Here is a 24,344-nt window from a genome sequence, read left to right as displayed (position 1 = left end):
GATCTCACATTGCCATGCCCAGTTCAGACACACACTGGGCCCTCAAGGGAGAGGATGCTTTCATTCTAATTTATTCATTGCTTTCTATGAAAAGATAAGTCTCAAAGCGACTTACAAATCCACAAAATGCAAAACAGCTTGACAATCATTATCAGTCAATTACATAAAAGTCGGGTAGAATAATATTCCTAAAAGTGCTCATCCAAATGATAAAAAAGAAAGAATTATACATCATCCTGTTGAACACCACAAGACAGACCAGAAACCAGACCACAGTGTGATTCCAATTAATGACCCAAAGCCTGGAGTAAACAGAAATGTCATACCTACGGGACCGCCTCTCCTGGTATGCCCCGTGGAGGACCTTAAGGTCCATAAATAACACCACTTTGGAGGTCCCAAGTCTCAAGGTGGTTAGATTGGTCGCAACTAGGGCCAGGGCCTTTTCAGTACTGGCCCTGACTTGGTGGAATGCTCTGTCACAAGAGACTAGGGCCCTGTGGGACTTGACATCTTTCCGCAGGGCCTGCAAGATGGAGCTGTTCCGCTTGGCCTTTGGGCTGGACTCAGTCTAACCCCCTCTCTCATTTTTTTTTTGTTGGAACCCCTTATATGGGATTTTGTATGTAAATTTTCCCTCAGCTCTTTTTGCTGGCCCATGTAGGACCAGCATGGATAGTTGGCCCCGGTGAATATTTGACGTTTTCTCCCTTTATGGCTTTGATCTATGGGTTACCACTAAAACGAGGCTGCATTTGAAGCTGCATTTTAAACTGTATTCTTACATATTTTAATCAACTATGGGTTTGTTTGTTTTTTTGCTTTGCTTTGCTTTGTTTTTAATGTTTTTACTGTATTTATATTCAGTCTTAGACACCCTGAGCCCAGTCTTGGCTGGGGAGGGCGAGCTATAAATTATTATTATTATTATTATTATTATTATTATTATTATTATTATTATAGCTTGATACCTGAAAATACCTGAAAATTGGCAGTGATGGTGCCAGGTGCATTTCCTTGAGGAGAGCATCCACAAATTAGGTGCCACCACTGAAAAAGCCTGTTTTCTCATTGCCACCCTCTGCATGACACTACAGTGGTACCTTGGGTTAAGTACTTAATTCGTTCTATAGGTCCGTTCTTAACCTGAAACTGTTCTTGACCTGAAGCACTTTAGCTAATGGGGCCTCCTGCTGCTGCCATGCTGCCGGAGCATGATTTCTGTTCTTATCCTGAAGCAAAATTCTTAACCCGAGGTACTATTTCTGGGTTAGCAGAGTCTGTAACCTGAAGCGTATGTAACCTGAAGCGTATGTAACCCGAGGTACCACTGTACTGGGAACAAGGCTGGTGTTCACCTGTACGTAAGCTTCCTACTTGAGTTGGTTTTCCCTGTCCACTAATAATACTCAGGACAGCATTAGCACCACCACATTTCATCCAGTGGTCCCGTGTCCTCAATCTGCTCCATCCCTCCACTCTACCTTTCATTTTGTTGTTTGCAAAACAAGATAAAATCGCAAGAAAATAAAGCACACAGTCTGCAATGTTTCACCACTTCCCTTGCTCTGAATGCATTTCTTTGTTAGGAATATCTCCTTTCCAGGAGCTGCTAATATTTGAAATAATAAATGAAACACACACACACACACACACACACAAACTCAAATGAGGCATGTACATTTCTCCTAGGGAGGAAAAAAAATGCATTGCCGACAAAACATATTAATTGCCCATGGAAATCAATGCTGAGCGTTGAGACTTTCAGTACAAGACACAGAATTAAATGCACAAGGCCTATCAAATCTGATAATCCCTTCTTGATATCCAGGAGCTTGCTTGCTGAAGCTGTTGAGAGGCGCCAAGGTCATGACAAAGTAAAGCAGTTTCTGAAATGCATCGCTAGATAATAAAACAAATTGCTTGCTGTGTCTGTGAATGTGTATTATGTGCCTTACATGGTGGGTAACAATGTTAAAGGCGTGCCAACAGCTACCAGCTCTGACAACACTTTTAAAAATCATGTATCTTTAGGAAGATAATAAACAGGGGGAAAGCATAAAGCTCATACACAAAGAATTATACCAGGAATGAGGAATCCGGGGCCCTTCAGATGTCCGCAGACTACAGCTTCCATAATCCTTGACCATGCGGTTGGGGGTCATTGGGAGCCGAAGTCTAACAACAGGGCCATCTTACCCATAGGTGCTAGGGGTGCGGGGCCTTCCAGATGTTTCTGGCCTGCTACACCTATCATCCCCAGCCATTGGCTATGCTGGCTGGGGTTTATGGTGTCTAACTACCTCTGATAGACCAGTGATTCTCCGTCCTTGGTCTATGGGATTGCAGCTGAAGACGATTACTCCTGAGTAGATGTGCTACAGCTTGCCTACAGATTGAAATATCAAACTGAGGTGGTTACTTGTGAGTAACTGTACTTGAAATTTAAGTGTCAGTCTCAATAGTTTTTGTTTTTTTTAACGATCACATTTTTACAATCACATTTTAAGATCATAGGTCAAAAAATGGCTTCCTCCATCTACAGTTCTGTCTTCTGGAGTGTTTCTTTGATTTATTATCCTGACATGTTATTAGAATAATGAATTGTGCATTGGTACATTACATTTAACATTGTATACACAGAGGCAAGTTGCATCTGTTAGCTATTAATCAAATATTCAGGAACAAAAGGTTGATTCACAGCATTCTGCATATTTACAGCTAGGATGAAAAGTGTAATAAAGTGTCACAAAAGTTATAGGGAGATAAATTATTGAAATGCATGTATGGACAGACGCTGATGAGTGTGGGGTAGATAGAACTGTAGGAATAGTTGGCTCATTGAACAATGGCTGCATATTGATAAAGACAACCCATGTGTAGCTGGCTCTTGAATATATATCTACATTTCTAACAAACTGCCTCCATATTTTCCTGTTAGAAGATGCATAACTTTGGCTCAGCCCAAATGACTCACTGTTGTGTCTCAGTATTTTCTGCAGTGCTGAAGGACACCTTTTCCATTGAGGTGTTGGTAATAATAATAATAATAGTAATAGTAATAGTAATAGTAATAGTAATAATAATAATAATAATAATAATAATAATAATAATAATAATAATTTATTTATACTCCGCCCATTTGGCTGGATTTCCCCATCAACTCTGGGTGGCTTCCAACAAAATATTAAATACAACAGTCCTTCAGATATTAAAAGCTTCCCTAAACAGGGCTGCCTTCAGATGTCTGCTAAAAGTCTGGTAGTAGTTTTTTCCTTTGACATCTGGTGGGAGGGTTTTCCACAGGGTGGGCATCACTACCAAGAAGGCCCTCTGTCTGGTTCCCTGTAACTTGGCTTCTCGCAGTGAGGGAACCGCCAGAAGGCCCTTGGCGCTGGACCTCAGTGTCTGGGCTGAACAATGGGGGTGGAGACACTCCTTCAGGTATACTGGGCCAAGGTCGTTTAAAGGTCAGCACCAACACTTTGAATTGTGCTCAGAAATGTCCTGGGAGCCAATGTAGGTCTTTCAGGACCAGTGTTATATGGTCTCGGCGGCAGCTCCCAGTCACCAGTCTAGCTGCCACATTCTGGATTAGTTGTAGTTTCTGGATCACCTTCAAAGGTAGCCCCACGTACAGCGCATTGCAGTAGTCCAAGCGGGAGATAACTAGAGCATGCACCATTGGCGAGACAGAGCATTTCTCACAAAAATGTTCATGCATTTCTTTAAATGGCTCTCACTTGCCCTTAATCACCTTTGGTAATACCATCACACAGCTAACTAGGATTGTGCATGATTACCCAACATGATGCTACTTTATTGACATCCAATGTGTTGTCGTAACATCATGACATCATCATGCTATGATCTCCAATCCGAGGGAAAAACCACTGTTACTTTTTCCTCCTTTGTAAATTGGTCAACATTGATGTGGAGTGAATATTCAGGCAAATATTTGGTATAATCCTGAATTGTGAATCACCATTCCAAGCTAGGGATGAAGGAGAAATTCGATTTTGTTTACATTTTAATGAGAAGTGTCCTAACTCATATGTTTTGAACCAACACACGAGCAGAAACACAATGAGCCATCAAAATTCTCTGAATTTGCAATGCAGTTTTCCAGCCAAGTAGTGAGGGGGAAAATGTGTACATTAGGGGGTGTATGCATAGAATCCATATATTGGTGAAAATATACAAAAAATAATTGCAAAAATGTGTATATATTTATCAAAGCTACAAACGTGTATATTAGGAGAAATTTGCACTAAAATGTTTAATTTTCATGAGCATTTTTTTATATCTACGTAGCTCAGTTGCTTATCTAGCAACACCTTTGTAATAAAAATCTTCTATGGGGAATAAACTGCTTATCCATCTTTCCCATAAAGGCCAAAAAGAGAAAGAGAGGCAAAGATAGGGAATCAAGTTTAATCTACAGTGAGTGGCATTGTTAGGCCAAGAAAGCAATTTATAAATAAGAGTTTGCAATTAGGCTGACCTTCAAAAGTTTTACAAACCTGGCTAAGGAATGCCTAAGTTTCTGTTCTGGAACTTATGCTGATGGACTGCCTTTGTTTCTTGGTAGGACTATTTGTGATGCCAGAGCAGAGCACTTCAATAAGCAAAGCTGGATTTCCAGAAGTGGGCAGGGGGAGAAGGGAAGGATGCCTGAAAGCTATGACTATACACCCAAAGGAGACCTAAAGCCAAATGTTGCAGTGAGGAATGCTGGTCTTCATGGTGTGGGGTGGGATCTTACATTCCCACTGCAGTTTCCCCCTATTCCACTCACAATTGCCAGAGTGATTTAACAGTCAATCCCTCTTCATAGGGAACTCTTCTTATTACATCATCTTCCTGGCAGATCCCAAAACCAAAATCCCATACAGTCATACCTCATGTTACGTTTGCTTCAGGTTGTGTCTTTTTAGGTTGCGTCCCGCGGCGACTCGGAAGTACCGGAAAGGGTTACTTCTGGGTTTCGCCACTCGGCATGCGCAGATGTGCAAAATGACATCACGCGCATGCGCAGAAGCAGCGAATCACAACCCGCATGTGCGCAGACATGGGTGGCATTCTTTTCAGGTTGCGAACGGGCCTCCAGAACGGATCCTGTTTGCAACCAGAGGTACCACTGTATTATGATACACACACACACACACACACACACAGTGGTACCTCGGGTTACATACGCTTCAGGTTACATATGCTTCAGGTTACAGACTCTGCTAACCCAGAAATAGTGATTCAGGTTAAGAACTTTGCTTCAGGATAAGAACAGAAATCGTGCTCTGGCAGCATGGCAGCAGCAGGAGGCCCCATTAGCTAAAGTGGTGCTTCAGGTTAAGAACAGTTTCAGGTTAAGAACAGACCTCCGGAATGAATTAAGTACTTAACCCGAGGTACCACTGTGTGTGTGTGTGTGTGTGTGTGTGTGTGTGTGTGTATAACCACACCAGGATAGCAATGCAAGCAGACACAAAAGCCCCCAACTCTCCCAGATGTTTTGCCAAAGATATTAATGGAAGTAATGTAGTAGCTGGGGTGCCAACTCTGGAAAGAATGTGAAGCAAATAAAATAAAATTAGAAGCCTCAAACAGATGGAAAGTGAGGTTAGCGATATGTAAACGGAAGGAAAGGGAGGTTAATGGATTTGAAGATTTCTCTCATTAGAAAATAATTTGCCTCCTTGAAGCCTTAGAAATGCTGCTGCTTGCTCCCTTGGTTGTCACATGAATAAGTCAATAGCAAGGGAACATAGCAAAAACATCAGACGGTGCCTCGTGCCAAATCAGGACACTGGTCCATCTAGCTCAGTAATCTCTAGACTTACTGGCAGAAGTTCTCCAGGGTTTTGTTGTTGTTGTTGTTTAGTCATTTAGTTGTGTCTGACTCTTCGTGACCCCATGGACCAGAGCACACCAGGTACTTCTGTCTTCCACTGCCTCCCGCAGTTTAGTCAAGCTCATGCTGGTAGCTTCGAGAACAGTATCCAACCATCTCGTCCTCTGTCGTCCCCGTCTCCTTGTGCCCTCAATCTTTCTCAACATCAGGGTCTTTTCCAGGGAGTCTTCTCTTCTCATGAGGTGGCCAAAGTATTGGAGCCTCAGCTTCAGGATCTGTCCTTCCAGTGAGCACTCAGGGCTGATTTCCTTCAGAATGGAGAGGTTTGATCTTCTTGCAGTCCATGGGACTCTCAAGAGAGTCCTCTAGCACCATAACTCAAAAGCATCAATTCTTCAGCAATCACTCCAGGGTTTTAGGCAGGGACTTTTTCAGCCCTACCTGGAGATACTTGGGAATGAACCTGGGATTTTCTGCATGCAGAGCAGAGGCTCCATCACTGAGCTATGTCCCTTCTCCAAAGGAAGTTGCTTTTATGGCCAAGTATACCAAGGGGCCCCTTCATGGATCACTGCCTTGTCATTGTGAAGGGGCTTGAATAACTCCAAGAAACTATGAGCTATGCCATGCAGGGCCACCGGAGACAGACAGGTCATAGCTGAGACTTTAGACTAAATGTGATCCACCTGGAGAAGGAACTGGCAAGCCACTCCAGTATTTTGCCAAGAAAACTCCCTGGACATAAAAAAGGAGAAGCTTTGAGAAGAAAGCGAGAGTTTCCAAAGTTCACTGGGTCATGGAGAGTCGAACACGACTAAGACGACTAAACAACAACAACAATATAATGGGGAGATGGGAACAATATACAGTTTAAGAGGGGAAAAGTATTGGTAGAAATTGTGTCCTTTCCTTAGGTCTCAAATACGAATTGGATGAATTTGTGGCCATGTCTCCAAAATCCTCCAAGGCTCACTTTAGTTAAAGTGTGCAATTTTATCCTTGTGGGTTCCATCCCTCTTTAGCATTATGGTTCTTGTTGTTTTAGGAATGCATGAAGTTAGTCCTCCCCATGCATCCATATTTTGTTCCATAGAAAGTTGTTCTCCCAGAATTTGCCATGACAGCATGTCTTGCACCAGTGGTGGCTGCCGGCCATTGGGATTGGTGTGCCAGAAGATAGGGAGCCCAATAGCAAATGGAGTCAGAGCCCATGACAGAGGGAGCCAGCTGATTCTAGTTTTCTCCCCATCTCCCCCCCCCCCGCTGAGTTCTACAATGTCAAGGATGAGAACGGGGGGGGGGGGGGAGGTGCAACCCCACCCTCAGCCAGCCCCCACCCGCTTGCAGGAAGATGGACTTGTTCAAGTAAGTATACTTTTAACACTTCTTTAGAATGAAGGTGGACTTTAGAATGAGTCCGCTCTGAAATGACAGTTCAAAGTTGGATCACTAAGATTCACTACATCACTGCAGAAGACTGAGCTCACAAATATCCACAAAAAAATATTGAAAAGCAAATAACCTCATGGATGTTTATTGTCTCCTGGCTAATTCATGTACTAAGTTGAATGAATCCTATTAAGAAAATAATAATAATACTGCAGCCTGGGGAGTTTTTACTTCTTTGTGTTGTCGGTCTGCCTTTAAGTTGTTAAAATAACTTGCTATCTCATCACGGAATCAGTAGCAGTAATCAGATCTTCCCTGCTTTCACATTTGTTATCTTCCCTTCTGTATTGGGCTTCAGGCTATGAGCTCCTTAAAATATGCGGTGCAGCAAAGGTGTTGGGAAACTTTTTGGAACCAATTGTGGCAGCTTCTGCCAAGAGCCCTGAAATAAAATAAATTAAGATATTGCACTGGGAATAGCCTCAGAGGCACTGCCAAGGGGTGGAGGGGAAAAAAAACCACAGCAAAGCATACTGAGCAAATTTGGCAGAGTTGCCAAAACATCCACTTGACCCAACGCAGGAATAGGAGAGAAACACCACGCTGATATCTCAGATATTTGGGTGGAAATTGTTGTGAAGAGGCTGATAATCATAATCCCAAAGCTTGGGGACACAGAGTAGCTCAATGGCTGAGCCTGTGGTTGCATACACAACATCTGATCCCCTGAGCCCCGAGGTTCTGAAAGTGGGTGGTGGGAACAAGGTCTGCTAGAGACCTGTCAGGGAACTGCCATCGGAGCCAGAGAGAGAGAGAGGGCTCCAGAGGGATTCCGGAGAGCGTCCCAGGAGGGAGAGATGCAGCCCATCTTCTGGGGAAGGAAATCAGTGTAGCACCAGTGGAGAAGGGGGGCAGATGGGGGAATTGGTGAGGTGGCTCCATGACTCCTCGCCGGAGACCAGCGGGGAGAGCACAGGTCCTCCACTTCCCACACCCTCCCTGTGCAGAAGGCTTCCGCGCAGGGAGAGTAGGCGGAGACTAGGCGTCAAAGAGCTTCTTTGCTGGAAGAAGTTCAAGAAACGCCCACTGGTGGATTCTGCCAGCGATTGAGACAGCCACGGGTGAGTGGCTGTCTGGAGAGAAAGGGTTCACCCAGGTAACCCAGCCAAGGGTGGCACCGATTTACGCACAAGCAATCCCTAGAACCATTACAAGACCCCAGAGAGCTGCTGTTGGAGAGAGCTGACGGTACTGAGCTAGACCAGGGTGGTCTAGCCTCTCAGACCAAGTGGGCCATAAGAGTCCTTCAACAAGGAACCTTTCCAGATCGTAAATTAAAGTGTTTGCAGTATAATATTATTTAATATACACAATTAATAGATTTAATATATTTATTTATCAAGGAACATTTAATACACAAACAGATGTGTGCGCTTTCATTAACAACACCCTCCAATAGTTGGAGAAGAACCTAGGGTAGAAAATTCTCTGAGAATCTTTTCGGTTTAGTTGTAGCCCTGTCCCCTAGTCTCTATGAGTTCAAGTAACCTGAGTGCAGATTCCGTTCCAAAATAGGAAGAAGCTGATCAGTAGTTCCAAAATAAAGCTTAGCACAATCTTGAAGCCTCTGGACAAGGGTGAGAAACCATCAGCTGTCAGGGAACTGCCATCGGAGCCAGAGGGAGAGAGAGGGCTCCAGAGGGATTCCGGAGAGCATTCCGGGATGGGGAGAAGCAGCCCATCTTCTGGGGAAGGAAATCAGCGTAGCACCAGTGGAGAAGGGGGGCAGATGGGGGAATCGGCGAGGTGGTCCCATGACTCCTTGCCCGGGACCAGCGGGGAGAGCCTGGGTCCTCCGCTGCCCACACCCTCCTTGCGCAGAAGGCTTTCGCGCAGGGAGAGTAGGCGGAGACTAGGCGTCAAAGAGCTTCTTTGCTGGAAGAAGTTCAAGAAACGCCCACTGATGGATTCTGCCAGCGATTGAGACAGCCACGGGTGAGTGGCTGTCCGGACAGAAAAGGTTCACTCAGGCCACCCAGCCAAGTGTGGCGCCAGTTTACGCACAAGCAACCCCTAGAACCATCACAGCAGCGTTTGCTGCTGGGAGAAATGTCCAGGCTGAAGGGAATTGACATGGCCTGGAAAGACATTGACCTGTCTATCTCTAGATAAAAGTAGGTCAAAAGCTTGCAAAATGTACAGGAGACCTACTGTGCAGAGATCTATCTTCTGAGAAGGATGTAGGGCACATAAGAAGTGAGAATTACTTGTAGCAATCTCTTTTAAGGAGGTTGATAGCTATTTCATGTTCGTTTGAAAAGAAAAGACTTCCTGACAATTCTGAGAACTCTCCTCTATTGTTGATGCACAAAAAACAGAATAAATGCATACCCAAATAAAACATGTAGAGTTGTAGAATACCTTGAGTTTTTATTTTTATTTTGTTTGTTTTTAGCATGTGAAAGATTTGTTGTTGCTCTGAGCTCCAGGATAAATAATAAGCCTTTCATATCCATCTTCGCAGCTGGGAACGTTCCTGGAGAAGATGATTTCTGCACAGAGAATGAAGCATGGAAGTCAATCAGTTCAAGTCCATTATTATTATTATTATTATTATTATTATTATTATTATTATGATGATGATGCCCGGTCCCACCGATACTAAAGTACAGGTAGATTTGATGGACTTGACGGCAGCTCAAGAGTGGTGGCAGGAAGGAGCAGGTGCTGGAATAACTAAAGACACAATCACAAGCATTGTATACAGACCAGGTCACATGAGACATGTTCACACACATGAAGGAATCTGATAAATCAGCTTTCTGTCATTATTTTATTTTATTTATTGCAATTATTGCATTTATACCCCACCTTTTCTCAAAGGAGCTCAAGATGGTGTACAGGGTTTCCCCCGCTCTTGACTTAATCCCCACAAACACCCTGTAAGGTAGGTTAGACTGGGAGCAAGTAACTGGCCCAAGGTCACCCAGTGAGCTTCATCATGGCGGACTGGGGATTCGAACCCTGGTCTCCCAGGTCCTAGTCCAACCCTCTAACCACTGCACCATACTGACTCTCTTATATATCTGTATCATGGTGGGGGACAACCTGTGGCCCCTGAGATGCTGCTGAAGTCCACAGATTAGCTACCGCAGATCTATGTTTATATTAAAAAGTGAGGCTTGCAACAAAATGCCGCATTGTGACATGGAACATGGGTGGGGAAGCACAGGCCCCGGGGCCCAATTGGCCCTCTAGGACTCTCCATCTAGCTCTTGGAACTCTCCCCCCCCCCAGCCATACCCATCTTAGGTTGCCCAGAAAGAAATGTGGCCTCAGCATCAAAAAAAGGTTCACCACTCCAAGGTAGGGTGCAAGAGTGTCCCAATTTATAAATGGACAGGCTCACACAAGTCCAAGCTTAGTGCATAAGACAGTAGACATAAAGATAAAGGTAAAGGTAAAGGACCCCTGACAGTTAAGTCCAGTCGCAGACGACTCTGGGTTGCAGCATTCATCTCACTTTACAGGCAGAGGGAGCCGCTGTTTGTCTGCAGACAGTTTTTCCAGGTCATTTGGCCAGCATGACTAAGCCACTTCTGGCACAACGGAACACCGAAACCAGAGCAGTGCATGGAAATGTCGTTCACCTTCCCGCTGGAGCAGTACTTATTTATCTACTTGCACTTTTTGGTGTGCTTTCGAACTGCTAGGTTGGCAGGAGCAGGGACTGAGCAACAGGAGCTCACCCCATCACGGGGATTTGAACCGCCGACTTTCTGATTGGCAAGCCCAAGAGGCTCAGTGGTTTAGAACACAGTGCCACCTGCGTCCCAGACATAAAAGGGCATTCCAAATCAATTCAGAAACTAATGGTGGACAACAAGGATGGAAGATAATCTCTTTGATTTGCTGGATGCAGGTTGCTCAGATAGGTGGAGGTAGGTGGGGCAGTGTCCCAGGCACCCAAATGAAGCAGCCTCTGCTGAGAGATGGGGTTGGGTTGGACCCTATGGGTGCCAGGAAAACTGAAATGAGCTCCCCAGTCCAGCTCCATGGTGCATGGAGAATGGGCTAGGATGAAGACCTTTGTTGGATATACTTTCATGGCAATCAAATCTTCTTCTTCCAAATAAATAAACCATGGCCTTGAAATCAAGGTTGAAAACAATGTTTTGGGGGAAGAACCTTAAGCTATCAAAATCCTCCCCTTAAGCCTTTTTAAGCTATGTGCCATATCACACATTGATTGTTCCCACAGATATTCATATTTCTTTTTCATTTCATCTCGATCACACTGAAATCTGTAAATCCCTTCATTTCTTCCCATTCTCTGCAACTGCCCTTCTTGATTCGATGGAGCCTGGTTACTGGGGATCACACCTAGCAGGATGGTGGGCAAAGGCGCATACTTTTATAGTTCCAATTTCTTTTGAAACAAGATGCTGACTGGATGTACCCACTTCTCCTAAAGTAAGTATACCTCAATACTTTTTGTTTTGCTTTCACAATATTTTTGAAAGGTTCTGGAGTGTGAGTGTTTTGGGATCTCTAGAAGCCATTCCTTGTTTTCTTCATGAAAGATTAGCTGACATGCATAGTGCCCATCTCATTCCTTGGGATATATTGGAACTATTTTTCCCCATGCTGAGAATCTTTGGCTGAGCCCAGGGTGTGTCCATTCCACTCTTTTTTTTTTTTTTTAATAATTTTTATTAATTTTACAACATAAACAAAATACAAACAAACATAACACGACTTCCCCATACCTCCCCTTCACTGCATCCTTGTTTTAAAAATTTTTAGCAATCCTTCAGCCATTTTTATATTTAATTCTCTTTAAAATTTTCTTAAGCTTAAATTTTTACAGCTGTAATTCTTTATATCAAATCCCTTGACATCTTAACATTCCGAAATTTTACAACAATTTTTAAGATAAATTTTAATTTTTTTCCAGTCCTCTTCCACTGTCTCTCTCCTCTGGTCACGAATTCTGCCGGTCATCTCTGCCAGTCCCATAAATTCAGTCACCTTGGTCTGCCATTCTTCCAGAGTAGGTAGTTCTTTAGTCTTCCAATACTTTGCCAAAAGAATTCTTGCTGCTGTTGTTGTGTACATAAAAAATGTTCTATCTTTCTTTGGAATCATTTGGCCTACCATGCCCAAGAGAAAAGCCTCCGGTTTCTTTGCAAATGTCCACTTAAGGATTTTCTTAATTTCATTATAGATCATTTCCCAGTAGGCCTTAATCTTCGGGCAGGTCCACCAAAGATGATAAAAGGTTCCTTCGCATTCATTACACTTCCAACAGTTGTTATTGGGCAAATGATATATCTTTGCAAGCTTGACTGGGGTCATGTACCACCTATAGATCATTTTCATTATATTCTCTTTTAAGGCACTACATGCCGTGAATTTAATACCTGTGGTCCATAACTGCTCCCAGTCAGCAAACATAATATCATGGCCAATGTCTTGTGCCCACTTAATCATAGCTGATTTGACCGTTTCATCCTGTGTGTTCCATTTTAGCAGCAGATTATACATTCTAGACAAATTCTTAGTATTGGGTTCTAACAATTCTGTTTCTAGCTTTGACCTCTCCTTCTGGAATCCTAGTTTCCTGTCCTGCTTAAAGGTCTCATTAATCTGGTAATAATGTAACCAGTCTCGGACTTTAGGTTTTAATTTCTCAAAACTCTGTAGTTTCAACTTTTCACCATCATATTCTATAATTTCACAATATTTTGGCCAGTCTGAATCCATGTTCAGTCTTTTTACCGCCTTAGCTTCCATTGGTGACAACCACCTGGGGGTTTTACTCTCCAACAAATCTTTATATCGATTCCATACATTATACAGTGCTTTCCTGACAATATGGTTTTAAAAGTTTCTATGAACCTTTACCTTGTCGTACCATAAGTATGCATGCCAACCAAAGTTATTATCGTAGCCTTCCAGATCCAAGATATCTGTATTCTCAAGAAGTAGCCATTGTTTCAGCCAGCAAAAAGCTGCTGCTTCATAATAAAGTCTTAAGTCCGGCAGGGCGAAACCCCCTCTATCCTTTGCATCAGTCAAAATCTTAAATTTTATTCTGGGCTTTTTGCCCTGCCAGACAAATTTAGATATATCTTTCTGCCACTTCTTGAAACAGTCCATCTTATCTAAAATTTGCAATGTCTGGAACAAAAATAACAATCTCGGCAATACATTCATCTTGATAACAGCAATTCGGCCTTGTCCATTCCACTCTTGCCCAGATTCAGGAGTGGAATGTAATACATGGAATGGATGGCATCAGGAGTGGGGAACTTTCAACCTGCAGGAATAACTAAATCCACCAGGCCCTCCCTGTTTCACCCACAAGGCCATCTGGGTCAAGCTACACACACCTGCCCTATGCCTAATGTCATATATGATGTCAGGTGCACAGCAGGTAAGGAAGGGACTGGGCCACAATGGGGTTTCAAGCCACCAATGATGAGATGAGCAGCAATGCCTTCATAACCCACTTCATATCACCCTGTGCACCTCTTTCCAAGCACTGAAAATCATCCATGCTTGCTGGGAACTCTGTATGGCATACCTTCCATCTGTTAGAATTCCTGCTCCATGACTGCAGTCATAGGATTGTTGTTTATCACATGACAGTATATGTTTTGATTCCTCAGAGTGGGAAGTGATGGAGACAGGATGTTTGTGTTACTGTGTTCCGTGAAGTGGGACTATTGTCCTTTGTTTTTTCTCTCTTTGCTGTCTGATGCTAGAGAGAGAGAGAGAGCCATGTTGCAGTGCTCTGTGTGTGTTTATATGTAGATTAGCCAAAATGCTGAGTTGCTGAGCTCTGTCACGCAAGCTGCAAAGACTCTGCGGATCCTTAACTGTGCCGATGTCTGTTGGCATCGGTCGCTGTGATGTTCAGGCTGAATAAAGCTTTTGAAGCTCCTGAACAAATGACCAGGAGGGAGAGAACGTGCCAGTCGGGCATGTGTCTCTGCCAGGGTCCTACTCGAGTGTAGGACGAGCTCCTGACATGACACCAACTACCCCTATTTTCCAGGCACAGTCCCAGAATTACAAAAAGCAGCCTGGGACTTCCGGTCGGCGCCAGCGTCTTAATGGCGGTCCTTGCTTTGAGCTCCGAAGCAGGACTGCTCCGTGAGTTCGGGTCTAACCCGCTACGGCGAGCGGGGGACCCCTAAAATCACAGGCGCAGAAGCCTGTGAACAAGGAGATTCGGTGGGCACCTTTGCACCCCCCGGTATTGCGAAGGAGTCTTTTTAAAGGCTCCGGAGCGGCATCGGGTGTGAGTGCGGTGCTGAGGATCGTAACCCAGCTCGCGGAGCGAAGCCGCGTCGCCATTGACGGAGAGCGCCGATTCCTTCCTGAAATTACCGATTGGCAACAAAACCTGTGAGTAGGAACTGTAAAATATTTGAATGGGATTCTTTTTAAGAGGATTCGGCTGAAAACGGGAAAGGCAAAAATTAAGGAAGTCAGCCTCCCGGAACTGCACGATTAACGCAGCAATGAAAAGAGCTAGCTGTATTTAAAGGGAACATTTTGCTTGAACTTTGCTAAAACCCGACATTGAAAGGATCTTCCCCCCACGGAGCGGGAGTAGGGGGGAAGGAAAAATTGGCTTAAATTTAACCCGCTAGAAGAAGAAAGTTGTGAACGGGAAACTCTCCGCTGTCGATACCTTTGATCAGGCTGCCTGAGCGGTGAGCACCTAGAAACGAACTGTCAAAAAGAGAGGACTGTGGATACAAAGTAAGACTACATTTGAAACATAATAACGGGACTTTACTTGACAGATTCAGATTTTAAATGGCAACAAAGTAGGACTTTGGATTGGATTTTATTTACTTTGGGACATTGTATGGCTACTTGCTTCCCTGTTTCTTTGTTATTCCTGCTTGGATACAATTTCCCCCTCTAGAGGATTAAAAGAGAGACTGCAGTACTGAGGCAAAGAACTGGGATTTTCCACTTGCAATTTTCCTGTGAGAACGACCTTGAGTTATGAGCACGCCACTGGATGAAATATCAACAAGAAGCAAAACAAAGCAAGCTCAAAAGCAGGCTCAGAAAAGAAGCTCTATATCAGGAGCAGCAGCTGGACAAGAAAAAGTAACAACAGCATCAATGGATTCTATGACACAGGCACTGCTCAAAATAAACCAATCTTTAGAAGTACTCACTAAGCAATCTACAGAGAACTCCAAGAAATTGACAGAATTGACAACAAGATTGGATTTGAACACAACAACAATATCATCTAATACAGAGTCTATAAATCGTTTAATACAAGAAAGCACGGAAACAAGGAAAATAGCTGAGATTGCTAAAACTACTGCCGAGGAAATCAAAGGAAAATTTGCACCTATTGCAAAGAAGGTACATGAACATGATGCATCTTTGGCCCTTATGGAATTGGAGAGGAAAGGTAAGAATCTGAAACTGAGACTGGTACCGGAGGAGGAAGAGGGCAACCTTGGGGAATTTCTCACAGATAAATTTCAAGAATTTTGGACTGATGAATTAGAAGGAGAAGAAGATGAATTTGCAATAACTACAGCTTTCCGGATCGGCAGGAAGCAAGGCAAGAAACCAAGGGACTGCTTAATCACCTTGAGATCCAAGGAAGAAAGAGATAAAATATTGAACCTACACTTCCAGAAGGCATTGATTATTAAAAATTCTCAAATACAGATTTTTAAAGATATTCCTAAATATTTTTTGGAGGTGAGGACTCAATTTAAAGATTTAGTGGATTTGCTGAAACAAAACAACACTCCATTCAGGTGGGAGTTCCCACAAGGGTTGTCCTTTAACTTTAAAGGGAAGAAAATTAAAATAAGAACAATCCAAGATAAGGAACATTTTCTGGAGAGAAATTTTGAAGATTTTCAGAAAGGAACTGTGAGTGAGAGAGAAATACCGGATATTGCAAACCTATCATTTGGACTGACCCCAGCACCGACCGATCAGGAACAAGAACTTGGAGCAGTCGGTGGAAAAGATACCCAGTAACAAAAATGTCTCTGCAACTTCTGAGTTGGAACTGCAATGGTCTTAACCACCCCCGAAAAAGGACTCAAGTGTTTCATATATTAAAGAAAGAGCAATTAGATATAATATGTTTGCAAGAAACTCATATTGCCAGAATACACAGAAAACTTTTGACAAATAAGAGATTAGGACTGGAATTTATTTCCTCAGATAAAGTTAAGAAAAGAGGAGTGGTGATTTATGTTAAGGAAAAATGGGAACCAAAAATGATTTTCAAGGATGAACAAGGAAGATTCCTGGCAGTGGAAATTCAGATGCAAGGAGAAAAAATTTTGATTGTAGGAATTTATGCACCTAATGAGGGGAAGGCTGAGTTCTTCAAGAAGTTGCATGAGACACTAACGGATTTTATGGACTATAAAATTATAATGATGGGCGATATGAATGGAGTCGTCTCCACAAACATGGACAAAGCTCAAAGACAAGTAATTTCTAAGGATGGGAGACTACCAAAGACTTTTTTTGAACTGACTGATACAATGGACTTGGTTGACATTTGGAGAACAAGGAATCCTCTGGAAAGAGAGGGGACCTTCTTCTCTGAAGCAAAAATGACATGGACCAGAATTGACCAAATATGGATTTCTAGCAGTCTGGCACCAAGGGTTAAAAATACAGAAATCTGCCCAAAAACCTGCTCCGACCACAATGCAGTAAAGATGGAAATGAAATTGACAACAGCTGGAACCTTCAGATGGAGAATGAATGACACCCTTTTTAGAGATGAAGTAATTCTAAAAAAGGCCCAAAAAACTCTGAAAGATTACTTTGAAATAAATCTAGGAACAGATTTGGAAAGAAGAATAATATGGGACGCAAGTAAGGCTGTCATGCGTGGTTTTCTAATTCAACAAAATTCGATAAAAAGGAAACAACAGAATGAGAAGAAAGAAAAAATTTGGAAACAGATGAAAGAAGGAGAGAAGAAACTGAGGTCAAAACCAAAATCCCAGGAGATTTTAAGAGAAATAAAGTACTATCAGACCCAATATATGGAATTGATGAATCAAGAAATAGAATGGAAAATAAAACAAATGAGGCAAAAAACTTTTGAATCAGCTGACAAATGTGGGAAACTGCTGTCATGGCAATTGAAAAAGAGACAAAAGTTGAACACCGTGACGTCCCTTGAAGTAGAGGGAAAATTTATAAACAAACCAAATGAAATTAGTAATTGTTTTCAAAGTTTCTTTAAGAAATTGTATGCACAAGGGCCAAAAGATGAACAAGAGATAGAAGAATTTACTAAAAAATATGGACTATCAAAGATCTCGGAAAAAAATAAAAGGAGTTTAAATGAAAAAATCACGAACCAGGAAATTGAGGGTGCCATCCAGAATATGCAATTAGGAAAATCACCAGGGCCAGATGGACTGACGGCGAGATATTATAAAGCAATGAAGGAATGGCTAATACAACCATTGAAAGAAGTTTGTAACCAAATTTTGGAGGGAAAAAAGGCTCCCGAATCGTGGAAAGAAGCATTTATCTCACTTATACCGAAGACAGAAACTGAGAAACATCAAGTTAAGAACTACCGCCCTATATCACTTTTAAATGTGGATTATAAAATTTTTGCAGACATTTTAGCAAAAAGATTTTAAAAAGTGTTGTTAGAGGAGATCCATAAAGACCAAACAGGCTTTCTCCCAGGGAGACGTATGTCAGATAATGTAAGGAATATTATAGATATTTTGGAACTACTGGAGACTGACATAAATAGAAAAGCAGTTTTGATTTTTGTGGATGCGGAGAAAGCCTTTGACAATATCTCTTGGAGTTTTATGAAGAGGAATCTCCATGGGATGGGGGTAGGCCAAAACTTCGAAAACGGTATAGGTGCAATATATTCAGAGCAAAAAGCAAAATTAATTGTGAATGGTGTAGTTATGGATGAAATCCCAATAGAAAAAGGGACACGACAGGGTTGCCCAATATCCCCTCTATTGTTTATATCGGTCCTGGAGGTGTTGCTAAACATGATTAGAAGGGACCAGCTGGTTGAAGGAATACACCTCGGAGCTAAACAATATAAGCTAAGAGCATTTGCAGACGACCTAGTTTTGACTTTACAGCAGCCAGAAGCCAGTACAAAAAGAGTTTTAGAATTAATTGAAATATTTGGTCAAGTGGCTGGCTTTAAATTAAATAAACAAAAGACAAAGGTATTGGAAAAAAATCTAACGATGGGGGGAAAAGATAGTTTTCAAAGGGAAACCGGTTTGGAGATAACAAAAAAGGTGAAATATCTGGGGGTGAATCTAACATCTAAAAATATGAATTTGTTTAAAAACAATTATGAGAAATGTTGGTTGGAAGTTAAGAAAGATTTTGACATATGGTCTAGATTGAGATTATCCTTGTTAGGCCGAATTGCTGTTATTAAGATGAATGTATTGCCGAGATTGTTGTTTTTGTTCCAGACACAGCAAGTTATAGATAAGATGGATTGTTTCAAGAAGTGGCAGAAAGATATATCAAAATTTGTCTGGCAGGGCAAAAAACCCAGAATAAAATTTAAGATTTTAACTGATGCAAAAGATAGGGGGGGGGGTTTGCGCTGCCGGACTTAAGACTCTATTATGAAGCAGCAGCTTTCTGCTGGCTGAAGCAATGGCTACTTCTTGAAGACACAGATATTTTAGATTTGGAAGGGTACGATAACAATTTTGGCTGGCATGCATATTTATGGTATGACAAGGCAAAGATCTATAAAGGCTTTAAAAATCATATTGTCAGGAAAGCTTTATATAATGTTTGGAATCGATATAAGGATTTGTTGGAAAATAAAACACCCAGATGGTTGTCACCAATGGAAGCTAGAGCGGTAAAAAAACTTAATATGGATTCAAATTGGCCAAAATATAGTGAAATTATAGAATATGATGGTGAAAATGTCAAATTACAGAGCTTTGAGAAATTAAAATCCAAAGTTCGAGATTGGTTACATTATTAGGTGACTGAATTTATGGGACTGGCAGAGATGACCGGCAGAATCCGTGATCAGAGGAGAGAGACAGTGGAAGAGGACTGGAAAAAATTTAAACTATATCTTAAGAGCTGTTGCAAAATTTCAGACTGATAAAATGTTAAGGGTTAAGAAATAGAGAACTATAGCTGTAAATATTTAAGTTAAGAAAATTTTGAGGGAAATTAAATATTGAAAAGGAATGAAGGATTGCTAAAAACTTCTGAAACAGGGGTGCAGTGAAGGGGAGGCATGGGGAAGTCATGTATTGTTTATTTGTGTGTTTTTTGTTTTATGAAAATTAATAAAAATTATTTAAAAAAAAACAAAAACAAAAAGCAGCCTGGCTTCTGATTTGATTCTGAAATGTCCCCATTTCCCCCACCAGAGCAGCCGTTGAGCTCAGAGAGGTGAGCGAGCACTTGTCTTGAGTGGTGGCAGTGGCACCCTCCACGGTCGCCGATGACAGCCACTTTCATTGGGCAGCTCATAGTGGCTGCTGGAGAGTGGGCAAGGAGGAGGAGAGGCTGCTGGCACCAAAGCCTAGCCTTGTGTGACATGCCAGCTCTGAGAGGCAGGCAGAGGGCAGGGCTGTCCTGGGTGGGAAGAAAGGGGGAGCAGAACGGAGCACATGGATTCTTGATTTTTATTTATTTATTTATTTAAACAATAATGTCTTGTGCATCTGTGTCTAATCTCTAAAATTTATTTATTGCTGTGTGGCTCCAATATGTTGGCCACCTCATGGGAAGAGAAGACTCCCTAGAAAAGACCCTGATGTTGGGAAAGATTGAGGGCAGAAGGAGAAGGGGACAACAGAGGACAAGATGGTTGAACAGTGTTCTCGAAGCTATGAACATGAGTCTGACCAAACTGCAGGAAGCAGTGGAAAACAGGAGTGCCTGGCATGCTCTGGTCCATGGGGTCACGAAGAGTCGGACACGACTAAACAACTAAACGACGACAACAACAACAAATCTAACAAAGAATAAAATAAATAAAACTGGGATTAACAGGTTTTCTCAGGGTGGTGGAGTGTCTGTGCTGTGTCCTGTTTGTGTAGTGGTGGTGGAAATGCTCTGTGTTGGGGGAAGCAAAAATGGGGGTGGGGGTGGTCAAGGAAGGTCAGTTGGGTTTGTGAGAGAAATATCCCTATTTTCAACTGAGGGATGTCGAAGGGTACGCAGATGTAGTTGGGCTCTGGTTTCCATCAGCCCCAGCCAGCAAGGACAATGGTCAGGGATGAGGAGAGCTGCAGTCCAGCTACATCTGCAGGAGGACAGGTCCCTCATCCCTAGCCTTAATGCTGACCAATCGTGTTGATGCGTGGTATAAACATGCCTGGAATCAGAGGCGGAGCTAGTTGTTCCAGCACCCGGAGTGCCACACATGCTGTGCACCCGGTGAGTGGGGCTAGCGGCCCAGGGGGGTGGAGCTAGCCGCCCGTGAGGGTGAGGCAACTGTCCTGGGGGAGCCGCGGCAATGTCACCTCCCTCAGGGATGACACCCGGGGCGAACCGCACCCACTGCACCCCCCTTTCTTCGCCAGTGCCTGGAATATCTGAGATAATAAAAACAGGCATTATCATGATGAATTATTGCATCATCATCTTTGGGAGACTGATATAAATTTGCCAACCCCCAGGTGCAACACAAACCTGTGATGCTCTTACCCCTTGTACACACACATCAGATACCCTCCAACATTTCTCCGATGAAAACAGGGACGTCCCATTCCATAATGATAATTTTACTATCTATACCCCACACACCTTACTGAGTTGCCCCAGCCACTCTGGGCAGCTTCCAACATATATTAAAACATTTTTTAAAAATTCCCAATACAGGATTACCTTCAGACACCTCAGGGGTCAGATAACTCGATACCCTCCAACATTTTTCCAATGAAAATAAGGACATCCTAAGGAAAAGTGGAACAATTCAGGATCAAATCAGAAACTGGGACGGCTTCTCTAAATCAGGGATGTCCCTGGAAAATAGGGACACGTGGAGAGTCTGCTAACAGCTTCCTGTATGTTCATCTTTAAACAAGCATTACATGACAAATTCGGTGTCATTTCATTCATGGGTTGAATTTGTTCCACAAGAGCGCCGCTCAGTTACAGAAAGCATGTTAGTCTCAAGGATCTTCTTCTTTCTCTGCAAAGCAACTCTCTTCCTGCAGCGATGCTCAGAGACCTGTGGGGTGTGGCTTACGTCTCCCCTTTCATCTGACAAATGGTGAAATCCTACACAGTCAGAAGGATTTTGCATTGCTTGATCCATGTCGGTCTTCCCCATGCCTTCATATTAGCAAACTCGCTCCAGCTAAAGCCTTTAATCCAAATTATCCATTGTGCTTCAATGAATCCAGCGGGCCTTATTGATTCAACTCCATGTGAGCGAAAAGAACTCTAAGCCTTCACGCATTAGCTGTAATTGTATTTATGTTGCGAGAGAAAGACATGCTTTGATATGAACATACATCATTAAGGACCTTTCTGATTGGCCCAAAATCTTCACACATAAAATCCATTGTTCTAAGGTCAGTTTAATGATTCCACCCCCAACCAACCACCTCATGTTTTTTAGTATCTAAGCGAAACTACTGAGTGAGGTCAATTGAAGATTTGGAGTGAAAGCTCATCAATATGCAGATGATAGCCAATTCTGTTTCTCATTTTCATTCATCACAGCTGAAATGGTGGAAGGGCTAAAATCAGCTCCTACAGATGGTAATGGGCTAGGTAACAATAAATAAACTGAAATCTGATGCAAGAAGTACTACTTTGTGGGTGAAGTACCAAACCTTCTCTAGAGGAGGCTGTGCTTCATCCAAAGCAGCATCCTCCAACCTGGTGCCCTCTGGTTGTTTTGGACTACATCTCCCATCACCCTCAGCTCAGATGTTGTTGGACTATAGTAGGCATAGGCAAACTCGGCCCTCCAGATGTTTTGGGACTACAACTCCCATCATCCCTGACCACTGGTCCTGTTAGCTAGGGATGATGGGAGTTGTAGTCCCAAAATATCTGGAGGACAGAGTTTGGCTATGCCTGGACTACAGCTCCCTCCATTTCTAGCCAGTTTAGCCAATGGTAAGGGAAAAGGGGAGCTGGAGTCCAACCACATTTGGGGATGAATCTGACTGACATTTACACAGGGGGTTGGACTAGATCAGAGGTCAGCAAACTTTTTCATCAGGGGGCCGGTCCATTGTCCCTCAGACCTTGTGGGGGGCCGAACTATATTTTGGAAAAAAATAATGAATGAATTCCTATGCCCCACAAATAACCCAGAGATGCATTTTAAATAAAAGGACACATTCTATGCATGTAAAAACACACTGATTCCTGGACTGTCCGCGGGCCAGATTTAGAAGGCGATTGGTCAGGATCCGGCCCCCGGGCCTTAGTTTACCTACCCATGGAGATGAACCTTTGGGTCCCCTTCCACTTCTAAAATTCTTTGATTCTAGGTAGTCCAGCTTCACATAGCCACTTACATCCACTTTATTGTCACCATGAATTGATTTCCGATATTTCTGTCTGATATTGTGTGTCTGTGCCTGGAGCATGTGATTTGATTTATTTATTTATTTATTTATTTATTTATTTATAAAACAAAACAGGCCAAACTTAGCTGGATCTGTAAAGGCAGCATGCAAATGATGCCATGCGTTCGAAGACAGCAGCTGGGTCACCATGGAATAGCTTTTGAATCAGAAAAGGTCAGAGGACTAAACAGCTGCTGCCTTTTTTCTTTCCTTCGGTATCATCCACTCCAAAGGAAGATTGCCCTAATTATTAATATGCATGCAGATTAAAAAATGATTAGGATACAATCTACCTTCCCTCACCAATGAAAGAGCAGTGGCAAATAAATACCTCCTTGTGCATAAAAACTTAAAAGATTTGTCCCTGTACACACACACACACAGAGCGAGAGATTTTTGGATGCCAGCTTCATGTCCTCCTGATGATAATTAAAACCCTTGCTGATTTCCCCCCTTTTATTAAGTCCTCTGTCATCCTAGTGCCGATTAAGGGAATGAAAGTGGAGAGTAGGAACTTTAGAATTAATTAACAGCTTTGTTGCTGCCTCACAAACTCAGAGGCAGCTTTAATCAGCTTCCCTCTGTGGGCATCAGCTGAAGGGGGGTGGTGGAACCAAATGGCTTTGTTAAGATGTTTTCTGCAGCCATCAAAATGCTGAACGTGTCTATACTGGCAGGCTGGAATTAGTCTATTTAAAAGCTATTTAAAACCGGAAGAGGGTAGTGGTCAGGACAGGCTTCTGTGGCTGAATATTTAGGGTCAAACAGTTGAACCTTTGTGCCCCGAGATGTTGCTGGACTACAACTTTCATCATCCATGGCTGGAGCTGATGAGAGTTGGAGTCCAGCAACATCTGCAGTGCAGGTTTGAATCCAGGGAGCTCATCTTCAGGGAAAGGTAATAAAAGTAAAACTTGTGGACACCCGAACGGAATGGAATAATAATAATAATAATAATAATAATAATAATAATAATAATAATAATAATTTATTTATACCCCGCCCTCCCCAGCCAAGACCAGGCTCAGGGCGGCTAACAACCAATAATAAAAAGAAGTTGATTAAAATACAATTTAAAAGATTAAGATACAACATTAAAACATTAGGGTGCAATCTCTTCATAGGAGGAGAAAGGAAAAGAAAGAGGGGGAGGGAATCAAACTGATTCTAAGCCAAAGGCCAGGCAGAACAACTCTGTCTTACTGGCCCTGAGGAAAGAGATCAGATCCCGCAGGGCCCTGGTCTTATGAGGCAGAGCGTTCCACCAGGCCGGAGCCAGAGTTGAAAAGGCCCTGGCTCTGGTTGAAGCCAGTCTAACTTCCTTAGGGCCCGGGACCACTAGGGTGTTGCTATATATGGACCTTAAGGTCCTCTGTGGGGCATACCAGGAGAGGCGGTCCCGTAGGTACAAGGGTCCTAGGCTGTGAAGGGCTTTAAAGGTCAAAACCAGCACCTTAAATCTGACCCTGTACTCCACCGGGAGCCAGTGCAGCTTGAAAAGA

This window comes from Podarcis erhardii (assembly GCF_964252035.2).
Source record: "Podarcis erhardii genome assembly, chromosome: 15".
NCBI lineage: Eukaryota > Metazoa > Chordata > Lepidosauria > Squamata > Lacertidae > Podarcis > Podarcis erhardii.
The sequence above is the reverse complement of the archived record's forward strand: the minus strand, read 5'-3'. Positions refer to the sequence as shown.